The sequence below is a fragment of the Pangasianodon hypophthalmus genome, chromosome 2 (genome assembly GCF_027358585.1).
Source record: "Pangasianodon hypophthalmus isolate fPanHyp1 chromosome 2, fPanHyp1.pri, whole genome shotgun sequence".
NCBI classification, from domain to species: Eukaryota; Metazoa; Chordata; class Actinopteri; order Siluriformes; family Pangasiidae; genus Pangasianodon; species Pangasianodon hypophthalmus.
Genome location: NC_069711.1, coordinates 34,092,548 through 34,116,560, shown reverse-complemented (window position 1 = coordinate 34,116,560; position 24,013 = coordinate 34,092,548). Strand labels below are relative to the sequence as shown.

The 24,013-nt window shown below is 38.7% G+C and overlaps 1 protein-coding gene across 11 annotated transcripts in view; it reads right to left on the bottom strand.

The window, feature by feature from the left end:
- Positions 1-24,013, bottom strand: part of rptor (regulatory associated protein of MTOR, complex 1) — a 109,587-nt gene that overhangs the window by 72,931 nt on the left and 12,643 nt on the right. The gene's annotated exons all lie outside the window — the stretch shown is intronic.

The following is a 24,013-nucleotide window of genomic DNA, read 5'->3' as shown; positions in this document are numbered from 1 at the left end:
GACAGATGGAGAGATGGACAGAGAGAGAGAGAGAGAGACAGAGAGGTGCAAAAGTTGTTGCGATTATAAATAAAATGAATAAAGCGATGATGGAAACTTTTAGTCATGACGTAGCGAGTGTCACTTTTTTATTTTCGGAGATTTCAGAATAGAAACGTGTCGATATGTAAAGTCAGAGAGACAGACAGCTCCAGGAAGCTGCAGGATAATAAAGCACACAGACGAGTGTGAGTGTTCTTCCAGAAGCACTTAGAGTGTGTGTGTGTGAGTGTGTGTGTTCTCTCATTGTCTCATGGGCCCAGTGATGGTGGAATAATGGACACAGAGACAGCGGGAGAAGAAGGTCAAGAACATCCGGACGCTAATTGATGGAATGAGTTTACCAACTCGGTGATTCACTTCCTGTGTGTGTTTAATCACTCGTTCACTCGTTCATCTATTCATCCTAACTGCCGACCGATGTACTCGGAAACTTTGCCACAAGAAAAATAAATAAATAAATAGATATACAAATAAATAAATAAATAAACAAGAAGACGAGAAGAAGGAATGACTCATGGAAGAAACTTTTTCTGAAATCTGACTGACTCCAGTTTGCTACCTCGCTAGAAATAACCTCATGTGGTAACTTTAGCTAACTAGCTTATGTTAGCATCGTCACTGATCATAGCTTAAGAGCGGATTATTACTGGATTAGCTGTCAGATGTTAGCATTTAGTCTACAATCAACTATATTCACGTGTCTCATCCTGAAACTCTAACGAACTCTCTGGAAAATCCGCCTTCTTTACGGACGCAATGATTCTTAAAATGCGCTCGGAGCTATCGTGGACAAAGAAAAAAGGAATTTGCTTCCTGTATATGTTCATTTCGCCTCACAAAGAGGCGATCTACGTGAATCTGCGAAATATGTGAACCTGAGAGATGTGAGGCAATTGAAAACAAAGGAAAAAAAAAAAAAAAAAAAAAAAAAAAACTGTGAGAAAGAGGTAATTAATAACTAATAAGTCTGTGGTTAGAGATCTTTAAAAAAAAAAAAAAAAAAGTGAGCTAGCTAGCTAAAGCTAGCTGAAGAAAATAGTAGAGTATCAGTTACTAAGACGTAACAATTATTAAATACAAAGACGTGTAATGAAGCCGTAATTTAAGTCGGAGTGGCTAGGGAAAGCGACATAGTGCCTAATATTTCTGAATGGGAATCAGACAGAGAGAACTGCACACCCGATGTGATGTTGCCTAGCGACAGGGAATCCATGCATCAATAAGAGGCGGAGCTTATGGCAATCTGATCTGACTAGCTTTTTGTTTCATTTCTTAGCATAAAACACTCCATTAATTTACAGAATATAATAGTATGCACAAGTTAACTTTCTGGTTAGCAAACTCCACCACCAAATAGTGCTGGTTTGAATGAAACGAAATATTTAACTTGCTAATGAACTTGGCTACTAGCTAATAATTTACCTAACATTAGTTATGCTAGCTACGTTAGCTAACCTTAGCACAGTGCCACGAAATTAGAAACATTATACCGTGTAATGTAGTTACTTTTATGCTAAGGATAAGCTTATAGTGATCAAATCCGTGATGAAAATGAAAAAAAAATTTTAACTCCGCCCCTTGATCCCTAATCATAAAACAACAACACGATTAAATAAAACGAAACGATTATGTCTTCTGTTATAACACGACTCGTCCCTAAACAACGAAGATAACGGAGAAGCTATCGTCTTACGCTAACGGGTTACGCTATCGGCTGTGTTCCAATCTAAACGAAGGACGTCTCGTTCTGTGCTATCGGCGCGAGCATGGAATGAGATTAGCGAGACCTTAAATGGAGATGTTATTAAATTAGCGAGCAGGATGAGACGAGCTCGAGTGTGGAACGCGTTATTCGAGAGGAGAGGATGGATGGGGAGATAACTTCCTCAGGTAGTGTGTGTGTGTGTGTGTGTGTGTGTGTGTGTGTGAGAAGAGGCTTTACATAGAGCTGCAGTCTCTCAAAAGACTTCACACCCTCTCAGATTCTCTCTCGCAGGTATCACCTCACAAAATCCCTCATTTCTCTCACTTTCTTTTTTGCAGCTCTCCCTCCTGAGCTCTTCCTCGTCTCCTCGGAACGTTCCAGAAAGATGAAGAAGCAAGCCTTGGGCTCGTATTCATTTTTTTTTTTCCTGCACAAAGACGCAGGACGTTTACGTGAACTCCGGCTATATACCAGCGTCAGAAAGACATTATTACGTGTAAATAATTTAAGAAAGCCGAAAGATTAAATATTCATGACCAAAGTCTGACATTTGCTTTTATGCAATACATCACAGTGATACTGCTAACGTTTATGACTGTATGAAAGTGCAATTTAAATTTTATTACAAGCACCGCATTTTAATAAGGGGTGTTTTTAACACGACCTCATCGACACACCTGACACCTGAGTCACACACGTGGCCATGTGCATGACAACGCGAGGAGAAAGTTTTACAATAAGAACGCACTCGCGCTCAGTAGTGAGCACAAACACGAACGTTACTTCAATCAGTGAGCAGGACTGTATCGACGCTTCTGTGTATTCGTCAACGTTAAAAAATAAAATAGTGCTAACTAGCTAGCTAAGTAAACATAGTTAAATGAACAGTCTAGTTAAACAGGTGGACTAGTTTGCTAGTTTGAATGCAGCAAATGTAGCGTGATGTTTTAAAAATATTTTATTATCTTATTGCTCAAACTTAGACTTATAAAACAGCTAGCTCTGCCATTTGCGGAACTGGAAATTAAATTACGCCAATGAATTTTTACGTCAATGAAGTTACGCTTCTGATATCTACATATGTCGCTTAGTTCCCTCGACACGCCAAAACAAACAATAATAAAATAATGGAATGGTCCTTAACATGGCGTGATTTTAATCATTAAGTACAATATTTAGGAACGCTTATTTTTTGCTAACTTATGACTTATGGAAAAAAACAGATGAATTGAAACTGAAATAAATATAAAGAAAACTTCGGTTAATGTGTGTGATTTCACACCCGGGGTATGAATAACACGCACAGAAGAACTAGAATGTAAATCGGAAATATATTCACATTGTGATTAATTTGAAACGAGACGCAGGTGAAAGTTAAAAGACAAAAACCAGTGAACTAATACGAGAAGAAAAACGGAGAGCTGAGAATGAAAGACGTGAAAGCGGAGCTTTGAAACGTGATGGTGCTGAGATGGGGAATTCGTGACAACATGGACAACATGATTCATTAACACTAAATTTAACATCTGATCATGCTAATTAATGCTAGTTAAAGAAATCTTAATGTAAAGCTTACTTTACAAGTTTAAGGAATCTCATGGGAATCATATTTTTCAAAAAATTAAACTAATATAACTAATATAAAAATAAAAATATAACTGCACTAACACCTGCAACTAACAGATGCTGCTTAGTTAAATTAACTGACTAACCACCTCCTGAGGTAATTTTTGCCGTATTTAATTAGCTAGCTAGCAATAACATCCTGAGGTCATTTTTGCGGTATTAAAGTTAGCTAGCTAGTAATAACATCCTGAGGTAATTTCTTCCGTATTTAAGTTAGCTAGCTAGTAATGACCTATTTTTTAAGGGAACCTTATTTTTCAGCTTTACCCTTATTATCTTCCAGAAAAAAATATTTATGCACAGAAAACATTGTAAAACAGTATAAAACAACTGCAGGTATGAAGGAAATAAAATGTTAATTACTCCATCAGTTTGACTCTCACCTGATTAAATTTATGCATTACTAATTTGGATTAAAAAAAATCTGTCCAGATTTTTTTTTTATAGTATTTTCATGTTTGAATGAACTTACTTGTTTATAGTAAGCTTTATTCAGTAACCATCAGGATGTTTTTCTTAAAAAAAAAAACCCTTCCTACTGTGACATTATTGCAGAAAAAGCTGAGAATTCTCTCACAGAAGAAAAAAAGAAATCATACAATAGTCGATGAGTCAAATCACGACACATACACACCAGGTTTATTGTGAGGGAGTGAGAAAAAGTTGGAGGTTTCCGTGGTAACAAGGCACGATAGCTTTAACACTCTTTTCCCTGGAGCTGAGAGTGAATAAGGAGCGAGAGAGAGAGAGAGAAAGTGAAGGATCGGGACAAGGCCGAGCCGAAATGCACAACTGACCGGAGGGCTTTATTCTGTTCTAAAGCTCAGTTGGGAAAAAGATCCGAGACTGTGGGGAGAGCCGTGTTTCCCAAAATGCTGAGCAGTGGCTGACCTCGGAGAAGGTACAGGGAAGACAGAAACAACAGCATATCAACACAGTATTCCCTACAGTTCATCATTCTGTACACTTCAGTATTCCATACACTTCAGCGTTTTCTAGTCTTCAGAGTAATCCTTACACTCCAGCATTTCCCACACTTCAGTATTCTTTACACTCCAGCATTCCCCACACTGTAGTATTCCTTAAAATCCAGCATTCCCCACACTTCAGTAATCCTTACACTCCAGCATTCCCCACACTTCAGTATTCTTTACACTCTGGCATTTCCCACACTTCAGTTTTCCTTACACTCTGGCATTTCCCACACTTCAGTTTTCCTTACACTCTGGCATTCCCCACACTGTCATATTCCCGCTCCCCCATAAACTGCTCCCCGGGCGCCGCAGCAAAAAAAAAAAAAAAGGCTGCCCACTGCTCCGGGTGTGTGTTCACGGTGTGTGTGTGTGTTCACTAATACTGTGTGTGCACTTGGATGGGTTAAATGCAGTGCACAAATTCCGAGTATGGGTCACCATACTTGGCCACAAGTCACTTCACTTCACTTCCTTACACTCCAGCATTCCCCACACTGTAGTATTCCTTAAAATCCAGCATTCCCCACACTTCAGTAATCCTTACACTCCAGCATTCCCCACACTTCAGTAATCCTTACACTCCAGCATTCCCCACACTGTAGTATTCCTTAAAATCCAGCATTCCCCACACTTCAGTAATCCTTACACTCCAGCATTCCCCACACTGTAGTATTCCTTAAAATCCAGCATTCCCCACACTTCAGTAATCCTTACACTCCAGCATTCCCCACACTTCAGTAATCCTTACACTCCAGCATTCCCCACACTTCAGTAATCCTTACACTCCAGCATTCCCCACATTTCAGTAATCCTTACACTCCAGTATTCCCCACATTTCAGTAATTCTTACACTCCAGCATTCCCCATACTTCAGTAATCCTTACACTCCAGCATTCCCCACACTTCAGTAACCCTTACACTCCAGCATTCCCCACACTTCAGTAACCCTTACACTCCAGCATTCCCCATACTTCAGTAACCCTTACACTCCAGCATTCCCCACACTTCAGTAATCCTTACACTCCAGCATTCCCCACACTTCAGTAACCCTTACACTCCAGCATTCCCCACACTTCAGTAATCCTTACACTCCAGCATTCCCCACACTTCAGTATTCCGCACACATCAGCAATCCACACAATCTAGCATTTATCACACTTTGGCATTCCCTACACTCTAGTATGTTGAACTCTCTAGCAATTCTAGCACACACTTCACCACTCCCCTTAGCAGTTCACACACTCTGGGATTCTGCACATTTCACCATTCCCCACAATCTAGTATTCCGCTCACACTAGCATTCCGCCCACTTTAGCAATCCCCACAATCTAGTATTCCGCACACTCTGGGATTCCACACACTTCACTATTCCCCACAATCTAGTATTCCACACACTCTAGCATTCTGTCCACTTCAGCAATCCCCACAACCTATTATTCCACCCAGGTCAGTATTCCTCACACTCTGGCATTCCCCACACTTCAGTACTCTTTGCATGTGAACTTTTCCCACTAATAAAAGAGGCAAATTTGACTAAATATATTACTGTAGTGACCTCATTAGTTATAGCACTGTGTCTGGAGTTGAATCGTACTAGCAAGCACAAAAAGCAATTAAAAAAAACAAACAAAAAAAAAAAACAGCAGTCACAGCAATGCTTGTTGGTGTTTCAAAAAAAAACTTGGATAGTCTGGACAATAATATTTCAGTAATACATTTATATATATTCAGTATGTGTGTGTGTGTGTGTGTGTGTGTGTGTGTGTCTGTATATGTGTTTAACAGCAGGAGAGGCGGTGAGATGTCTCTGCCTCGACTTCTACACTACCCTACATCTTACTGCAGTCTGTTGCTTACACACACACACACACACACACACACACACACACACACACACACAGTGTGTGTCAAGAGCAGCAGGACAATGTGTGTGTGTGCACGAGTGTGTGTGTGTGTGACTAAGTGCTAAGTGCGAGTGTTATGTAACTGGCTGCAGAATGAAGAGGACTTGTGTCAGTCAGTGTGCAGCCACACACACACACACACACACCACAACTTACTAAGACAGACATGATGTACTGTTACACAATAATACACACACACTCCCTCTCTCTCTGTCCTTTCACACACTCCTCTAGTCTCATTGTCTCACACACACACACACACACACACACACACACACACACACACGCCTCATGTGCAGATGATTACATAATCCTCCCGCAGGACGGCTGCTCCTCGCGCTGTGTATGAAATGCGGATGAAGTTTGCTAAACATCATGCTAACATGAATTCTCTCTTTCTCTCTCTCTCTCTCACGCACACACACACCTAATTATCTGTGATTAACGCGTTGGATTTGACATTTGTTAAGGAATCTTGTGGGAATCATATTTTGTTTATAAAACTCGGAATTTAATAAAGCATAGTCACATAGTCCCACTGCTACGCTAACACCTGCTTTGATGTGAATATTAGCCTTAGCATAACAAGAAACTTTTAATCATTTTATACATGTGGCTCCCCTTTCTTCAGGAAAAAATGCTGCTTAGCTAAATTAGCTAGTTAGTAAAAACCTCCTGAGGTAATTTTAGCTGTAGTTAAGTGAGCTAGCTAGTAATAACGACCTGAGGTAACATTAGCCGTATTTAAATTGTCCAGCTAGTAATAACCTCCTGAAGTAATTTTTCTTGAGATAATCTTAGCTGTATTTAAGTTAGCTACCTTGTAATAACCTCCTGAAGTAGTTTTAGCCTTATTTAAATTAGCCAGCTAGTAATAACCTCCTGAGGTAATTTTTGCTGTATTTAAATTAGCCAGCTAGTAATAACCTCCTGAGGTAATTTTTGCTGTATTTAAATTAACCAGCTAGTAATAACCTCCTGAGGTAATTTTTGCTGTATTTAAATTAACCAGCTAGTAATAACCTCCTGAGGTAATTTTTTGCTGTATTTAAATTAGCCAGCTAGTAATAACCTCCTGAGGTAATTTTTCTTGAGATAATCTTAGCTGTATTTACGTTAGCTACCTAGTAATAACCTCCTGAAGTAATTTTAGCCGCATTTAAGTTAGCCAGCTAGTAATAATCTCCTGAGGTAATTTTCGCTGTATTTAAATTAGCCAGCTAGTAATAACCTCCTGACGTAATTTTTGCTGTATTTAAGTTAGCCAGCTAGTAATAACCTCCTGAGGTAATTTTAGCCGCATTTAAGTTAGCCAGCTAGTAATAACCTCCTGAGGTGATTTTAGCCGCATTTAAGTTAGCCAGCTAGTAATAACCACCTGAAGTAGTTTTAGCCTTATTTAAGTTAGCCAGCTAGTAATAATCTCCTGAGGTAATTTTTGCTGTATTTAAGTTAGCCAGCTAGTAATAACCTCCTGAGGTGATTTTTAGCCATACTTAAGTCAGCCAGCTAATAATGACCTCCTGAGGTGATTTGAAGCTGTATTTAAGTTAGCTAGCTAATAATGACCTTCTGAGGTAATTTTTAGCCGAACGGAAGTTAGCTAGCTAATAATGACCTCCTGAGGTATTTGCTTTAGCTGTAATTATGTTATGTAGCTAGTAATAATTTCTGAGGTACATTTTTTGGCTGTATTTGTTAGTTAGCTAGTATTGACTGCCTGAGGTAGTTATTAGCTGTAGCTAATATTCTAGCTATTATGTTTTATAATTATGTTTCATCCTGCTATATAAAACATCAATAAAAATTCCAGTCTACCCAGAATAGAGCCAGGAATTTAAAAAAATCCCAGACAGAATGTGAGGGAAAAAATGCTAGAAAAAGAGAATGATGGGAAACATGAGCCAAGAACAGGAAGTGTGTGTCGTGTCCGGATGAGTGTGAGCTTACACACTGAGAGTTATTTATAGAATATGGAGTGGTGATAAATGAGAGGACAGAAGTGCGTCTGTTCAAAAATATCACCACGGCGATAGTATGTCCTCTATTTACAACGTGTGTGTGTGTGTGTGTGTGTGTGTGTGTGTGTGTGTGCTGATCCAATCTGATGGGATAAAATAACACATGGAATGTCAGATAGCTCATTTAAAACCTGATCAATGGTGGAGTAGAGAAACGACCTCCTGCCTCTACATTCAGTCGATAAAAAACACACTTTAGTCGACTTATTTATCAGCCATGAAGCTTCTGATGGTCTCTTAAATGCCAGAGGTGCATACAGAGGACGCTTTACACGCTACACACATGACATATGAACTCGTATCGACTGGGAACATATCACACAAGTTTGACCTTTTAGGTAGAAAACAGGCTGATATTTAAAAATACGATAGTCGTGTACATGTGGTACGTCCTGTATATAGCAGTTATTATTATTAATGTTATGGTCTCAGTGATGTTTTATTTTTTTAAATGAATGCCATGAATTTTTAAAGACTTTTGCAGAAAATATTATATATAATATGAAGAAGACTTGAACATAGTCCTTTAACCATTATTACAATCGTTCAATCTCAGTTATTTTAGCTTATCGTAATTAGACTGCAAAAAAAATTATATAATACAAATAAAAGTTTAAAATAAGCTAAAAAAAAAAAAAAGTAAAATTGGTAAAAATATTTTAAATATATGTGAATGTAGGTAAAAAGTTTTTTATGAGCTTAAAATATTAATTGAATTTCAAAGTATCATTCAAGTTTGACCTTTAGAGAAGAAAACAAAAATACAATAGTCGTGAACACACACACACATTTTTATATAGACACACACACACACACACACATAGTGTTATGGATATGATTTTTTAAAACAAATACTGTAAATTTTAAAGACCTATGCAAGAAACTTTACATACAACTAGAATGCAGGCTTTTAACAATGAGATCTTAAAGTTAAAATATACATGAAACTATAGTAAATATATATAAATACATCTAATATTTCATTATGAGATTATTATGCAGCAAATATAAAAATATGAATCAAATTTATAGACATTTTTATAAATTTCAAGCTTGAAACAGTCTTATTTTATTGATGACCACAGTACAAGTTTGAGCGTTTGGGAGAAGACAGTAAAGTTTAAAGGCTTTTGCAGAAAAAATATTATAATAAAATATGAATATGACATGATTGTAAGGCTTTACCAATTATTACAGTTGCCACTGTTATAAGTAATAAGTATAAAAATATGCAAGAAAAAAGTAAATATATGAAATATATGCTAAGTATCTAATATTTCTTTATTATGTATTATAAGGTTATTATGTAGCAGATATAAAAATATTAATCAAATTTATAGACATTTCTACTAATTTCAAGCTTGAAAGTCTCTTGTTTTCGAAATAAATGCTTGAAATAAGTGAAATTATTTGATGATATAACATAGAAATACAAGCTTAAAATTAGAAAAAGAAAATTCTAGGAATAGACCTGATAGTTATATATATGTTTTATCGTATATATTTAATCTCACAGTGAAATATTAGATACATTAGCCTATATTTTAGATATTTTCACTTGCTAAGATATTAGTTTTGCAGTGTTTTTTTTAACTGTTATATAAAATGTATGTAAGTATATGTTATAAGGTCATTTCTGACCATTCTGTGATTGTAATTTTGTGTAAAACTTCACATATATTTATGCATTTCAAGCATTCTTTGTGAGAAAGGTCACGTAGAACTGCCTCAGTATTGAACTGAACGTCTCTATGTTTCTATCTAACTTCTGCTCTTCTGCAAAACTCTCAGCTTTTATGGTAGCGAGTTCTCGAGTTTATGGCCTTGACAGACGAAATCTCCCTTTTTCCGAAAGAATTTATCGTTGAAACAGTGTAGACAGGAAGCCGGGAAGTGAGAAATAAATAAGTCTGGCAAACAGAGCTCTATTGAGGTTTTCCTCAAAAATCTGACACTAAACGCATTACCGAAATGACCTTGAGACTTAAGTGCTTGGTAGAAAAAAAAACAGTCAACAAACTGCAAAAGCCGGCACGGACAGAGCAGAAAGAGCCAAAACGACTTCACACCAGCTTTCTGATTTAATTATCATGGAAAAAATATAGCCTTAAAAAAAATAACAAGGTTGTTTTTTTTTGGAGCAGAACCTTAAAGAGCACGTAGATTAAAGACACAGTCACTTTATTTCAATAGAATTCACCGTGATAGATGGTGTTTGGCCTCAAAGTTCTGGTTCTGTATAAAAATTTCTTTGGGTTTAACTTTGTAAACATTGTGAAATTTGCATCATCAACCAATAACACAACTGTGCTTCATATTTCAGAAGATTGCACAAGATCTAACTGAATAAAGTGGATTACATTTTCTATAAATCCTTCTGACGTGGCTATAAATAATTCAATTTTTAAAAGAAATTGCGGTGGTACGTCGTAAATCAGGACCGCATAATTATGGCGAGCGATTGGCGAGGTGTGGTTTGCTAGTCTGACAGATTAGCAAGCAGGCTAGCGGACTGGTGAAGCAAAAAATTATTGAACTTACATGTTTATGACATTTATATGTTTGGATTTTTTTCCCGAACGTGTTAAATAATGTTATCGGAGGACAATCACAATCCCAAAATCACAGCCATGGGCGTGTCTTCACCATGTACGCATGTTCATCATACTAAAAACCTCCATGTGTACTGTACATCTCATTTTAATACAAATTGTTTAGAACTTTATTATAAGTGATTATTGTAGGAGGCGTGGCCATGCAAGGTTGCTCATTAGTAGGTCACATGACCATGACATGTCTTGAATGTACCAGTGTTAGGAAATCAATAAAGAGCCTTTTTAAAAACTGTCTATGTTTCATTGCTCTGAGTTTTAAACTTTTAGTTTTGGCGGTAGACGAGAGAAAAGAGAAAAGCATCTCATACTGAGGAAAAAGCATATCACAGGATACAACACAATCTTTACCAACATGTCAGTTCAGACAGGATATACTGCACATCACCTGGAGTTATTTCTACTGCTCAGTTTATAGACTGTAAAATACGGCGTAATCATTCCAGACGCTGTAAACATTACAGATTCAGACAGGACTGTAATCCCAGAGACAATCTGATAATAATTACATGACTTCACCTCCACATGTGAAACAAACCCCATCTGAATAGAGCTTTAAGAAAATAGTATTTGAGAATGACATTTCCATAAAATCTCGTACCTCGTTTATCAAGCTGAATACGAACCGAAAATCATTCGTAGGCGCATTTACGCAAATGACCTCTTCATAAAAATCCTGTCATTTCAGAAAGTTTAATCTGTATGTTAAAAAAGTTAACGGTTAGCTAATGTCAGATCAAACACCGCGCCTAAACCTGAAACCCTGACAGCCCTGGTGCTGAGAACGCTAAGCTAACGAAGGATGATAGTTTTCAGTTTTTTAAATTCTCAGTACACCAAATAAACAGCCTCCACTCGACACTGTGCCGTGGTTCTGTTCCCGACACCGATGTGATGATGGAACAACCGCGCTGCCGGCAATCAACACCTGTCAGACCCTCCACACACACACACACACACACACACACACACAGACAATGACATCATCGTCTGTCACTTACGACAGTGCAACCTGAAACACAATGACATGCAATGTAACACGTTCTGCAGCAAATCACTGCGAAAAAAAAAAAAAACTGCAGATGGAAATGATTCGATCCGCTTTCAGTGACGTTTAATGTGTTCGAATACACTGTACACCTCCATCTTTCCATCTTTCCATCTGTCTATCCATCCGTCTGTCAGTCTGTCTGTCATTCTATCACTAAATCCATTCATTGTTCTCGGATTAGATGCCTCAGCGGATACATCCCTCCATCTCTCAATCCATTTATCCATCATCAAACCCTAAATATGGATGGAGTGAAGGATGTATGGATGGAAAATTCATCCATGTATCTCTTCATCCAGTTATCCATTCATCAAACCATAAATCTGTCCACCACTCCATGTTCATCCATCCATCCCTCCATCCACTCATCTTTCTCTATCCATTCCTCAATTCATCCTTTCAACCAACTTAATCTGTGTCTGTACATCTGTCTGTCAAGTCCAATCTTTTTCCATCTATTCATCCATCCATCCCTCCATTCATCATTCATCCATCCCTCCATTCATCATTCATCCATCCATCCCTCCATTCATCTGTCCATCCCTCACTCTATATACTGCTCCCTCCATTAATCCTGCCATGCCTCTAGCTCTATATTCATCCCATCCCTCCATCCATCCATCCCTCCTTTTATCAGTTTATTCCTCTATCTCTCAGTCTATTTCTCTATCCATCCCTAAGTTCATCCTTTCATCAACTTTATCTGTACAACTGATCAATTGTGCATTGTCTTTCATCTACTCATCCATCCATCCATCCATTCCTTCAACTGTTCATTTTTCTATTCACTGCTCCATCCTGCAATGCTGCTATTCCACTCATTCTACCTTCATCGCAGTCAACTGTTCATTCCCTTCATCCATCCCTTCATCCATCCATCCATCCTTATAATTTCATCACTTGTTCATCCCTTAATCCATCCATTCAACAGCATTCTTCCCTCCATCTATCCATCCCTTAATTGTGCTATGGTTCTCAATCTACATCCATCCTTATATGTCTGTCCATTCATGCATCTTCTTCCATCTATTCATCCATCCATCCTGCCATTCATCAACCACGTAATCCATGCCCTGCTCCATCAATTTATCCCTTTGATCTATTCTTCCATCCAACCCTGTCTATCCTTTCCTCCTGAAGTGACTATGACCACTTTGTTTGTACATCCCTCCATCCATCCTTCACTCAGTGCATCAATCCATCACTATAGTCATCACTGGTCCATCCCTCTATCAATCAAACTGCACCTCCATCTATTCACTTCTCCACCCATCCCATAATCTGTTCATCACTCCGTCCTATTATGACCTCTATGTACCATTTCATCTTTTCAGTGTTTTGAATATCAAACCCGTCAGCAGTGCGTCATCTTTACTGCCACGGCAAAGAATAAAGATTTTACGATCAGCTTAGAACGTCATCAGTTATTAATCATCCCTCTCTCTATCCCTCTCTCTCACTCTTTCTTTCATCTCCACAGTGAGCTCAACATCCTCCATCTCTTCTTCTGTCTAAACCTTTATCCTGAGCTCAATGCACCAAATAATTACTCAGCCTTAATGGAGTCCATAGCACAATATGAGAGAGAGAGAGAGAGAGAGAGAGAGAGAGAGAGTAATGAGTGAAATGAGTGGTAAAGGAAATGGAAGTGAGTGAGAGAGATGGAAGAAAGATAGAGATTATTAGAAATTCTCTCCTGTTCTCTTCATAATCCTTCATTAACAGGGAAATTTCCCTTTATCATCACTTTTGAGTGACCTTGTAAGTGTGTGTGTGTGTGTGTGTGTGAGAGAGAGAGAGAGAGAGAGAGAGAGAAAACACTCAGAAACCATACGCAGAAATCAGAGATTCTGACGCCTGATTGGTCGGGGAAACCCACACTGTAATGTTCTGATTGTTAATGCGTTTCTTTTATATTTATTAGAAAAAAAGACTTTTGTTCTGAAGCTAGTGCCCTAGAAAAGGAGTGCACATAAAAGACGCCTACATCTCTGTTTAAACGGACGAACCTCCAGTATACACACTTTTTTTTTTTTTTTTTTACACTGAAGAGGAACATGTACACGGCGGTGAATAATGACTCGCATAAAAGGACTTGATTAAAATTTTAAAGCAAGAGAGAGAGAAAAAGAGAGAGAGAGAAAGAAAGAGAGAAAGACTCGGTTGTGAAGTCAAATTGTTCCTGAACACTTCTTAGTGCACTTCTGTGACTTCTTGTAGAAACGTTATATTTTAAACGTTAGGAAATAATTATAAAAAAAAAACACACAGTGTGATGCTGTGATCTGATTGGTTAAAAACATACACAGTGTGATGATGCTGTGATCTGATTGGTTAAAAACATACACAGTGTGATGACACAGTGTGATGATGCTCTGATCTGGTTGGTGAAGAAACATACACAGTGTGATACTGTGATCTGATTGGTTAAAAAAATATACATAGTGTGATGATGCTCTGATATGATTGGTTAAAAAACATTCACAGTGTGATCCTCTGATCTGATTGGTTAAACATATACACAGTGTGATCCTCTGATCTGATTGGTTAAAAACATACACAGTGTGGTCCTCTGATTGGTTAAAAGCATATACAGCGTGATGATGCTGTGATCTGATTGGTTAAAAACATACACAAGCAATGCAATGCTCAAATTTAGTTTTTCCAGAATATACTTGATCTGATTTTTTATTTATTTATTTATTTTTTTTTTTTTACTAACAGACAAAGCCACATCTAATTCCGGGGTAAAGATACGTTAAAGCTGTGACTTCTTGCGACAGTTTGAATTGTTATTGCATGAATTTAATCTTAACTGATGTAACTGTTGACTTCTTTTTTTTTTTTCATCACTTCCTTGTTTCAACGCTGCAGATCTTTGTTACCTGATGAACAGAGCAGTCGGTTAAAGTTACTGCACTGTTTAATGCAGCACTGAATTACTCCTCAGCGATTTTTTTTAACGCAGTAAAAAACGTAAAATGCAACAGGCCAAAAATAACAGCCACTGAGAAAGCAAAGGATATTAAAATGTTCCCCGGCTCACGCTGGGCCTCGTCCCGTAGTGGTCCCTTCCTTTCAAATAAATCCTCATCGTGTCCTTTTCTATTTAATCATCCTGTTCCTGGCGCAAAAGAAAAAAATCCCTCACAGAATCTCCTCAAGCTGCTCATGGAGGAGCTCGCTGAAGAATTAAAACAGGCAGGAGCTGAAGATTCGCTCTCTGTGCACGTCCGTTTGCAGGATTTCTAACCAAATCAGTGCTCTGAGTTTTTAAATTAAATTCTCCCTGCGCTCAATAAGAGAAGAAAAGCGAGGACACGAAGACCGTTAAAGTGCTTCAATATCAAATTAAGAAGTTAGCGAGGAAGCCTTACTGCGTACTACGACATTACGGGATTTCCTCTCCATGAAGGATACATGCAATAATCTTTAAAAATTTACCCTGAAAAAATCAACACAGGCTCTTGAACACGGAGAGGAAATTACAGTTATTATAATAGTGAAAGGATTACAGAGGTGATATGTAAGGAATAAAGCAGCGTGTGTGGTGCAGTTATAGGAAAATAATCAACACACGGTGTGTGATGAAGCGGAGGAGATAGCGTTATCGTTCTCCTATAACAGCATGTCCTAAAGTCTTTCTTTATTTATACCACAGCAATTTGCCGACGATTACAAATATTTATTTACTTAATAATTATCCACTTAATGGATAAAGTGAAACAAGTTCTCACTTTCGTTATAGCAGCTATAAACACTCGTTCCCTCACCAGTCTCTCTTTCTCTGCTCTTCTGAAGATAATAAGGCCAAAAAAAATTAAGCGCCGCTTGTTACGTTACCGAGAAACCGCAAAGCGTAGAAACGCCTCCGTGTCGGAAAAGTTACAGCTTTACCTCTGACACTGGAGACTCCTTCCATAAAGGTAAACAAATAAACATCTCCTTTTAGCTGAAAACTTTCCAATATCTTCCATTTCTATAATTTGTTTAAGTGAATGAGCTGTTGCTATAGAAACGATAACGTATTAGAACGAGTGCATTAATATAAACCTGCGCTACTGTCAGAGCTGCTGTTATAGAGAATTCATCAACACCTCCTGACCAATCAGAGTGCAGAATTCAACCACCTGATGTTAGTAGATCTTTTTATAGACAGCGTGTCTCTTGTAATGGTGATGTCATCTTTTTTTTGCTAATCTTTTCACCGTTTAAAAGAACAGCAGGATAACAGTTTATGCATTCTTTGTTTCTTTGAGAGGTTTGGACAGAAATAAGACGAATCAATAAAGACTCGATCGCGAGACTCTGAATCGCCTGCTGCGTTTAGAGAAAAGACGCCGATCCATCATCCTCCACTTTATCCATCCTCAATCCCATTAACACAAACCTGCTTAATCCCATTGATCCACTTATTCATATTTGTTCGGTAAATGTCATAAACAGCACTGCGGTGTGTGTGTGTGTGTGTGTGTGTGGGGGCTGATTTTCTGGCAACCGCTGCAGGAAAGAAAGCAGCGTGTATCTCGTCCCTCCCTCCAGCAGATGAAGGAGGAAATGAAAAGCTTCCTCCCTCCTACTTATTCGATCTTCTCATCCTGCTTCCTCTCACATCCTCCTGAACTTTCCCTCCATCCTACATCCTCCATCCTACATCACACCTTGCCTCTATAACCTCTTTAAATTTGGTTCTCCCCCTAAACCACCTAATATTCTGTAAAATCTTCGGTTTCTTCCTGCCATCGTGACTTAACGCCTAAAATGTTACCACAGTGGATGAAATGAGCCTGATATTGTATCAGAGCATCAGGATTTGTCTTCCATGGTTTTTTTCGGACTCGTGAACTACACGTACAGGATTTTAATAATCTGAATATGGAGCTCAGAAAATCCACTTGCGTACGTGCGTAACCCGACTCTGAATACCAGGAACTTTCCTCACGTAAATACTGACGTAACTTTTGGACTAAATACCTCATCAAATTTGTCCAAAATGTAGATTAAAAAAACAGCAATCATTCTATTAACTCTCTCTGTAATCATTATTATTCATATTCACATTATTATTTTATTAATAGCGTTATCTTACTACTTTATTCTTTTTCAAAACAACAGGAGTATCGTATTTTAAGTCATTTATTTACAAAGTCGTAATCTGGTCATGTCCAATCGTAAAACGCCTGTTTACGGGAAATAAACGTCCCTTTGCTGTGTCAAAGCTGTTTTATTTACGTGTGTAAACATGAGTTTATATATACTGTATATATATAAAATCTGATTTCAGTCTCAAGATTCGCAACTGAATGTTTTCTTTTCATATTTCTTCTTTCCTCCACTTGACATAATGACACCGATCACTAAAAGCTTGCTGCAGAAATCCATGAAATGAATCCAAATCTAACAGCAGAGACAGATGATCGCTGAAGATCCGTCACAGATACAATCCACTGCTTCTGTCTATAATCAAGAAAAATAATCAATAATCATTTGGTGAAATTTTGCAGGTGATGATTGAATTAGAGAATAAAACATTTCTGTTCCTCTGATGTGGTGGGGAAAAGAAAAAACTGCAGAATAAAGCCGGAAATTTTATTTAAAAAAACAAAAACATGGCCTGATGTTAAACCCGTGATATCATCGTTAAAGGTGGAAAAGAAAGACACAGTGGAGGTTTTTCCGTCTGATCTGATCTGTCGATTTCCTGTCCCGAGTCTGATTAAGAACACTCGCAGGACCGAGCCATTAGCGAGAGATCCCTCTCTAACGAGCTCACACGCAAACGGTAATCAGTGCACGTGATAATTGGGTGCAGTCGAGAGATAAAAGGTTTCAGAACTGAAATCAATGGGAAGGAGAGATGCTCGTCCGGCGCTGAGCAGAACGGACCAATCAGGAGAGTCCGGGAAGGGGGGGGACGGGGGGGGGGGGGCTGATGGATGGGTGCTTCCTGAGGTGTGTATCAGCGGGTTAACTGGAAGTAGTGAACGAGGGAGTATGAGAGAGAGAGAGAGAGAGAGAGAGAGAGACTGAGTGTGGGGCTAACAACACGTGAGGATATAATCATCATCGATCCGTTACGATTAGTGACATCCTCAAACGAGTGCATTAAATTTACAACGGGAGCTACGAGTCAATGGGGAGATGAGTGTGTGTGTGTGTGTGTGTGTGTGTGTGTGCGTGTTTCTTGCTCTTACACACACACATTTGCTAATCAACGCAACCTTCACAAGGCTAAAGGAGCAGTCAGTTCCTGTAAAATGTCCTAATACAGGCTTTCTGCTTTTTTTTTTTTTTAAAGTTTTCCCACAGGTTAGTCACCAGTTTAGCATCATGCAGATGTTTAAAAAACAACAACAACAACAAAAACAACAACAACAACAACAACAAAAACAGATTTATCACTTACATCATTAAAAACGCAAAATCTGATCATATGGAGACATTAAAAAAAAGTACAGTGTAAATAAATAAATAAATCCGGATGCTAGAAGCTACAGCATAAAAACTCTTAAATTTCATTAAAAAAATAAATATCTGTTATTTATTCTGACTTTTTAAACCTTTTTTTTTATTAATCGTTATGCCTTATTATTTAAAAAAGTGTGTTTGTTACATTTTTAACTTTTTCATTCACATTTGCTGCTTTTTTTTTATTTAATGCTCTTTCATTTTTAATCTGTAAATTTTCATTTCTATTCATTTATATATTTATAGAATTTGCCATTTTTCTGCTCTTTTTTATTTGTAATTTTCATGAATATTTTATTCATTTGTTTCATTGACGGATTTCTTTTATTGTAATTGTAAACATTTTCTGACATTCACTCACACACATATGCACAAATACGCACACACACAAACACGCACAGACGCAAAAACACACACACGCACACACAAACATGCACACACACAGAAAAACACACACACAAAAACACAAACGCGCACACACACAAAAACACATGCACACACAAACACGCATACACACAGGCAAACACACGCAAACACACACACACACACACGCAAAAAGACACACATCCGCGCACACACAAACACACACACACAAACATACACACACGCAAAAACACACACACACACACACACACACACTCGCATCATGTATCCTGATATATTCTCTACACTAAATCTCCCTCCTCTTTCTCCTCCTTCTCATCCCTTCGCTCTTTTTATTTCTTTCTCATGTTCTTATTTTCTCTCTTCTACTTCTCTCTCATGCTTTCTTCTCTCTTCTTTCTCATATTCACGCCATCTCCTTCCTCTCTCCTCATCTCCTATTTTCTTCCCTTCATTCATCATCCTTCTAATCTCTCCCTCTTTCATTACTTTCTCATTCTCTCTCTTTATCTTTCCCTCTTTCATTCTGTCTCTCTCCCTCATTCACTATCCTGCATCTCATTGTTCTCTCTTCTCTTTTCCTTATTCACTCCATCACTTTCCTTCCTTTTCCCTTCTCTTTTCTCCCTCGCTCCTCCCACTCTCCTCCTGTCACTTGTTCCTTGTTCTCATCTTTCTTTCTTTCTGTCTCTCTGTCCTTCACTCTCTTTCTCTCTCTTTCCCTGCATCCTTTCTGTTTTATTTCTTTCTCCATTTCCTTTCCTCTTATGATTTTTTCTCTTATTCACTCCATCTCTTTCATTCTGTCTTCCTCTTATTCTTTATCCTTCCTCTATCACTCTTTCTTCCTCCCTCTTTCATTCCTCCTTTTACTCTCTCCTTTTATCTCTCGTTTAGTCACTTTACCTCATCTTGCTCATTCTTTCTTTTCTTTCTTTCTTTCTTTTGGTCTTATGTTCTCTCTCAAGTTCTTTCTTTCTTTCTTTCTTTCTCATACACTATCATTTCATTATCTCTCCTTCTCTCTCCTCTTTCGTTAATTTCACTCTCTCCTTCTATCCTTCCCTCTTCTCTTTTTCATTCTCACTCCACTTTTTCTCCATTTCTTTTCCCCCACTTATCATTTTATCTCTTATTCACTCCGTCTCTTATACTCTTCCTTTCCCTCATTCACTATCCTTCCTCTATCATTTTTTCTCCATCCCTCTCTTTTGTTCCTCCTTTCACTGTCCTTCTGTCTTTCTTTTAGTCTCTCTCTCTCTCTCTCTCTCCTGTCTTGCTCATTCTTTTTCTCCATTTCATTTCTCTCTTACTCTGTCTTATTCTCTTTCATTCACTATTCTTCATCTCTCTTTCTCACTTCCTCTCTTTTGCTCCTCCTTCCTGTCTCTCCTTCTATCTCTCCCGCTTCTCTTTTTTGTTCTCTCTCTGCCTTTTCTTCCTTTTTTTCCCCTCTTATGTTTTTACTTATACTCCTTCTTCCTCTCTCTCTCTCTCTCTCTCTCACTGCTGAGGCGAGGTTTTAAACTCTGAGCTCTGATCAGTGAAATATAACAGCAGAACTGAGATTATTAATAATTCATATAAACTATTTCCCCAGAGGAGGAGAGAGAAAAAAAAAGAAACGATTCGGGCCACGGGGCTTTTAAAGACCTAATGTGTTTCTGAAAAGTCCACCGGTTCCCACCTGCTGCATGTGTGTGTGTGTGTGTGTGTGTGTGTGTGTGTGTGTCCATGTAAACTGCTGCAGTGTCCTTTTTATTCCTGATAATAACCCAAGATAAGAACGACAAACGTTCACTCTCTTAATTAAATAATAATAATAATAATAATAATAATCCGCTCATCGTTTTTTCCTCCTCCAGTGGAGTTTTTATTTTCCAGATTGTGCCCTAGTGAACCGGAACGCTGTGGGATTAAATCCCAGCATCTTCGGAGCGTTTGAAACCCTCGTCTGCTCGTCTTTGGGTCTGGATCTGATTTCCGTCTCAGCTGTAAGTCACTTTAAAAGCGTCTGATAAATAATTCATGGTAAATCTGTTGTTTTTCCTGAAAGCTGGACGAGATTTCAAACTATTTATTACTGCGATTCGTAGCAAACTGTCCACCAGGAGCCAGAACAATGTCCCACATTTAAGGCCATTATCAGTGCTGTGTGTTTTTAATGAACACAAATGTGTCCTGAGGGAAGAAACTTATAATAAAGGAACACTGCGTTATTCTGTTCCAGGATTTTTTTTGTTTTTTGCTTGTGCGCGTAATTTACCAAAATAAACAGTAGAACAATTACTATAGACTATAGAACAATAATTAATTCTCACCTCGAAAATCTGAGACACGCCCACAATAAGAGTCACACCCACAATAAGAGACACGCCCACAATAAGAGACACGCCCAAACGACCTAGGCACGCCCATAAGGAGAGACACACCCACAACACTGAGACATGCCCACAACACTGAGACACGCCCACAATAAGAGACACGCCCACAACACTGAGACACGCCCACAACACTGAGACACGCCCAATACACTGAGACACGCCCGCAACACAGAGATGCGCCCGCAACACTGACACACACCGGCAACACTGACACAAGCCCGCAACACTGACACACGCCCGCAACACTGACACACGCCCGCAACACTGACACACACCCGCAACACTGACACAAGCCCGCAACACTGACACAAGCCCGCAACACAGAGACACGCCCGCAACACTGACACGCCCGCAACACTGAGACACGCCCGCAACACTGAGACACGCCCGCAACACTGACACACGCCCGCAACACTGAGACACGCCCGCAACACTGACACGCCCGCAACACTGAGACACGCCCGCAACACTGAGACACGCCCGCAACACTGACACACGCCCGCAACACTGAGACACGCCCGCAACACTGAGACACGCCCGCAACACTGAGACACGCCCGCAACACTGACACACGCCCGCAACACTGACACAAGCCCGCAACACAGAGACACGTCCGCAACACTGAGACACGCCCGCAACACTGACACGCCCGCAACACTGAGACACGCCCGCAACACTGAGACACGCCCACAACACTGAGACACGCCCACAAGCGACACGCCTACAAGAATAAATCATGCCTATAAGACAGAAACACACCCACAAAGCAGAATCCTTCAAAAGAACCCTTTTTTGGAAGCCAACACGCCTTAATTATCCAATGAACTTTTAAGAACATTTTTGAAACCATGGAAACCTTGAAGCAGCCTTTTTTGAAGCTATAAAACTCTTAATTACCAGTGAACCATTAAAAACCACCAGAAACTGTTTTTCAGAAGAAGAACCCTTAATTATCCAAGAAACCCTTAAAGAACCTTTTCTGGAATGTCATAACCCTTAATGATCCGATTCTTATTGATATCTAGAACCTGTCAGGAGTTTAAGACCCTGGTACCTGGTAGACTCCATGGGTTCTTCAAGGGTTCTCCGGGTGTTCACTGGATAATTAAGAGTTCTTAGCATTCTAAAAGGGTTCTATTTGGAACCCTGTCAGGGTGAGAAACACTGTTTTGTGGGTTTCTACATAAAACCTTTAAACCTTCCCCCAGAGGGACGAACCTTCAACAGTGTGCAGTTCTCTGATAACCTTCTTACAAATTATCACACAATTCGTACTTTACGTGCAAGTTCATGTTCAAGTTCAAGTTCAAGTTCAAGCCCCGCCCTTCATATCTTCATGCACCCACCTGGCTCCGCCCCTTAAGCCCTTGAGTTGTAATCATACGTCTTGGGAACGTAACCAGTGATTTAAAATAAACGTGTAAAAATCATGAATAATTTTATAAAGACATAAATCAGGACTCATAGCTCTAATATGAGGACTGAACTCACAACATCTGTAACGATGACAGCTGCAGATTTACAAATATAAATTTGCAATTTATTAAATTACAGCCTCATTGCATTCACTCTGGAAAATAACTAAATAACAAACATCATCAGTATTCTCACTAATTCCCCACAGAGAAAAAAAGAGAGAATGTTTTGACAGTGTGAGAAAATGCGCTGCACGTGCAGGAGGATCGAACGCTGGAACAAAACACAATAAAACGAAAAAAATAGTGAAAATGTCAGAGAAGCAGCTGGCACACAAGAAGGTAAAGAGGGAAAAAAAGAGAGAGAGAAATGTCGATGTACAATGAGTTTAGCAAAACAAGCCTGATCTCATGAGATTGCAGGTGTATATGTGTGTGTGTGTGTGTGTGTGTGTAACAACTCAGATGCAGTATAACTACCTGCAGGATTTTAGAACCCTGGTTCATACAAAAAAAAAAAACAGTGCAGTTGCTTTCCGATCTGATACGATTCAGTTCAACACTGAAGCGATTTGTTTAAGCACAGATATGATTCAGTTCCATGGCGAAATGATTCGAATCACCACCGATACAATTCGGATCAGCAGTCTTATGATTCATCTGAGCACCGATATGATTCGGTTCAGCAGTGCTGCAAATCGTTTTAGTGCCACAATGATTCAGTTCAGTGCTGCTACGATTTGGTTTAGCTCTGCGACGATTCAGTTCAGTGCTGCTATGATTCGGTTCAGCAAAGATGCAATTTGATTCAACACTGATACGATTCAGTTCAGTGCTGATACTCTGATTCAGTTCAGCACTGCTATGATTCGTTTCAGTGCTGCAATGATTCAGTTCAGCACTGCTATGATTCACATCAGCAGCAATGCAATTCAGTAACTGATACAACTTGATTCATCACGATTCGGTTCATTGCCAAAATGATTCGTTTCAGTAGTGCTACGATTCAGTTTAGCGCTGCCACGATTCAGTTCAATAAGAGTGCGATTCAGTTCAACAACAATACGACTCGGTTCAGCGCTGATGCAATTGGGTTCAGCAAACCCAACACAATAAATGCCTTTTTGCGATAATCTACATTTTCTCCTATACGGGTGCACAAACTTTTGCACTCAACTGTATAATTAAACTGAAATATTCAACATTAAAATAACACTAAATAGATTTTGAGCGTGTTGTGAAGGACACCACTATAATTTGGCTTCTTATTTATTTTAAGTTTTAAACTGTCTTTTTAACTTTTATTAATTTGAAAATTATACACATAGTTATTATTTTAAAATTTATTTAAAAAAAAAAAATAATAATAATAATCTCAGCCATGATTCACTTTTTTTCCCCCACTTTTAATACTCTAACATGCACTT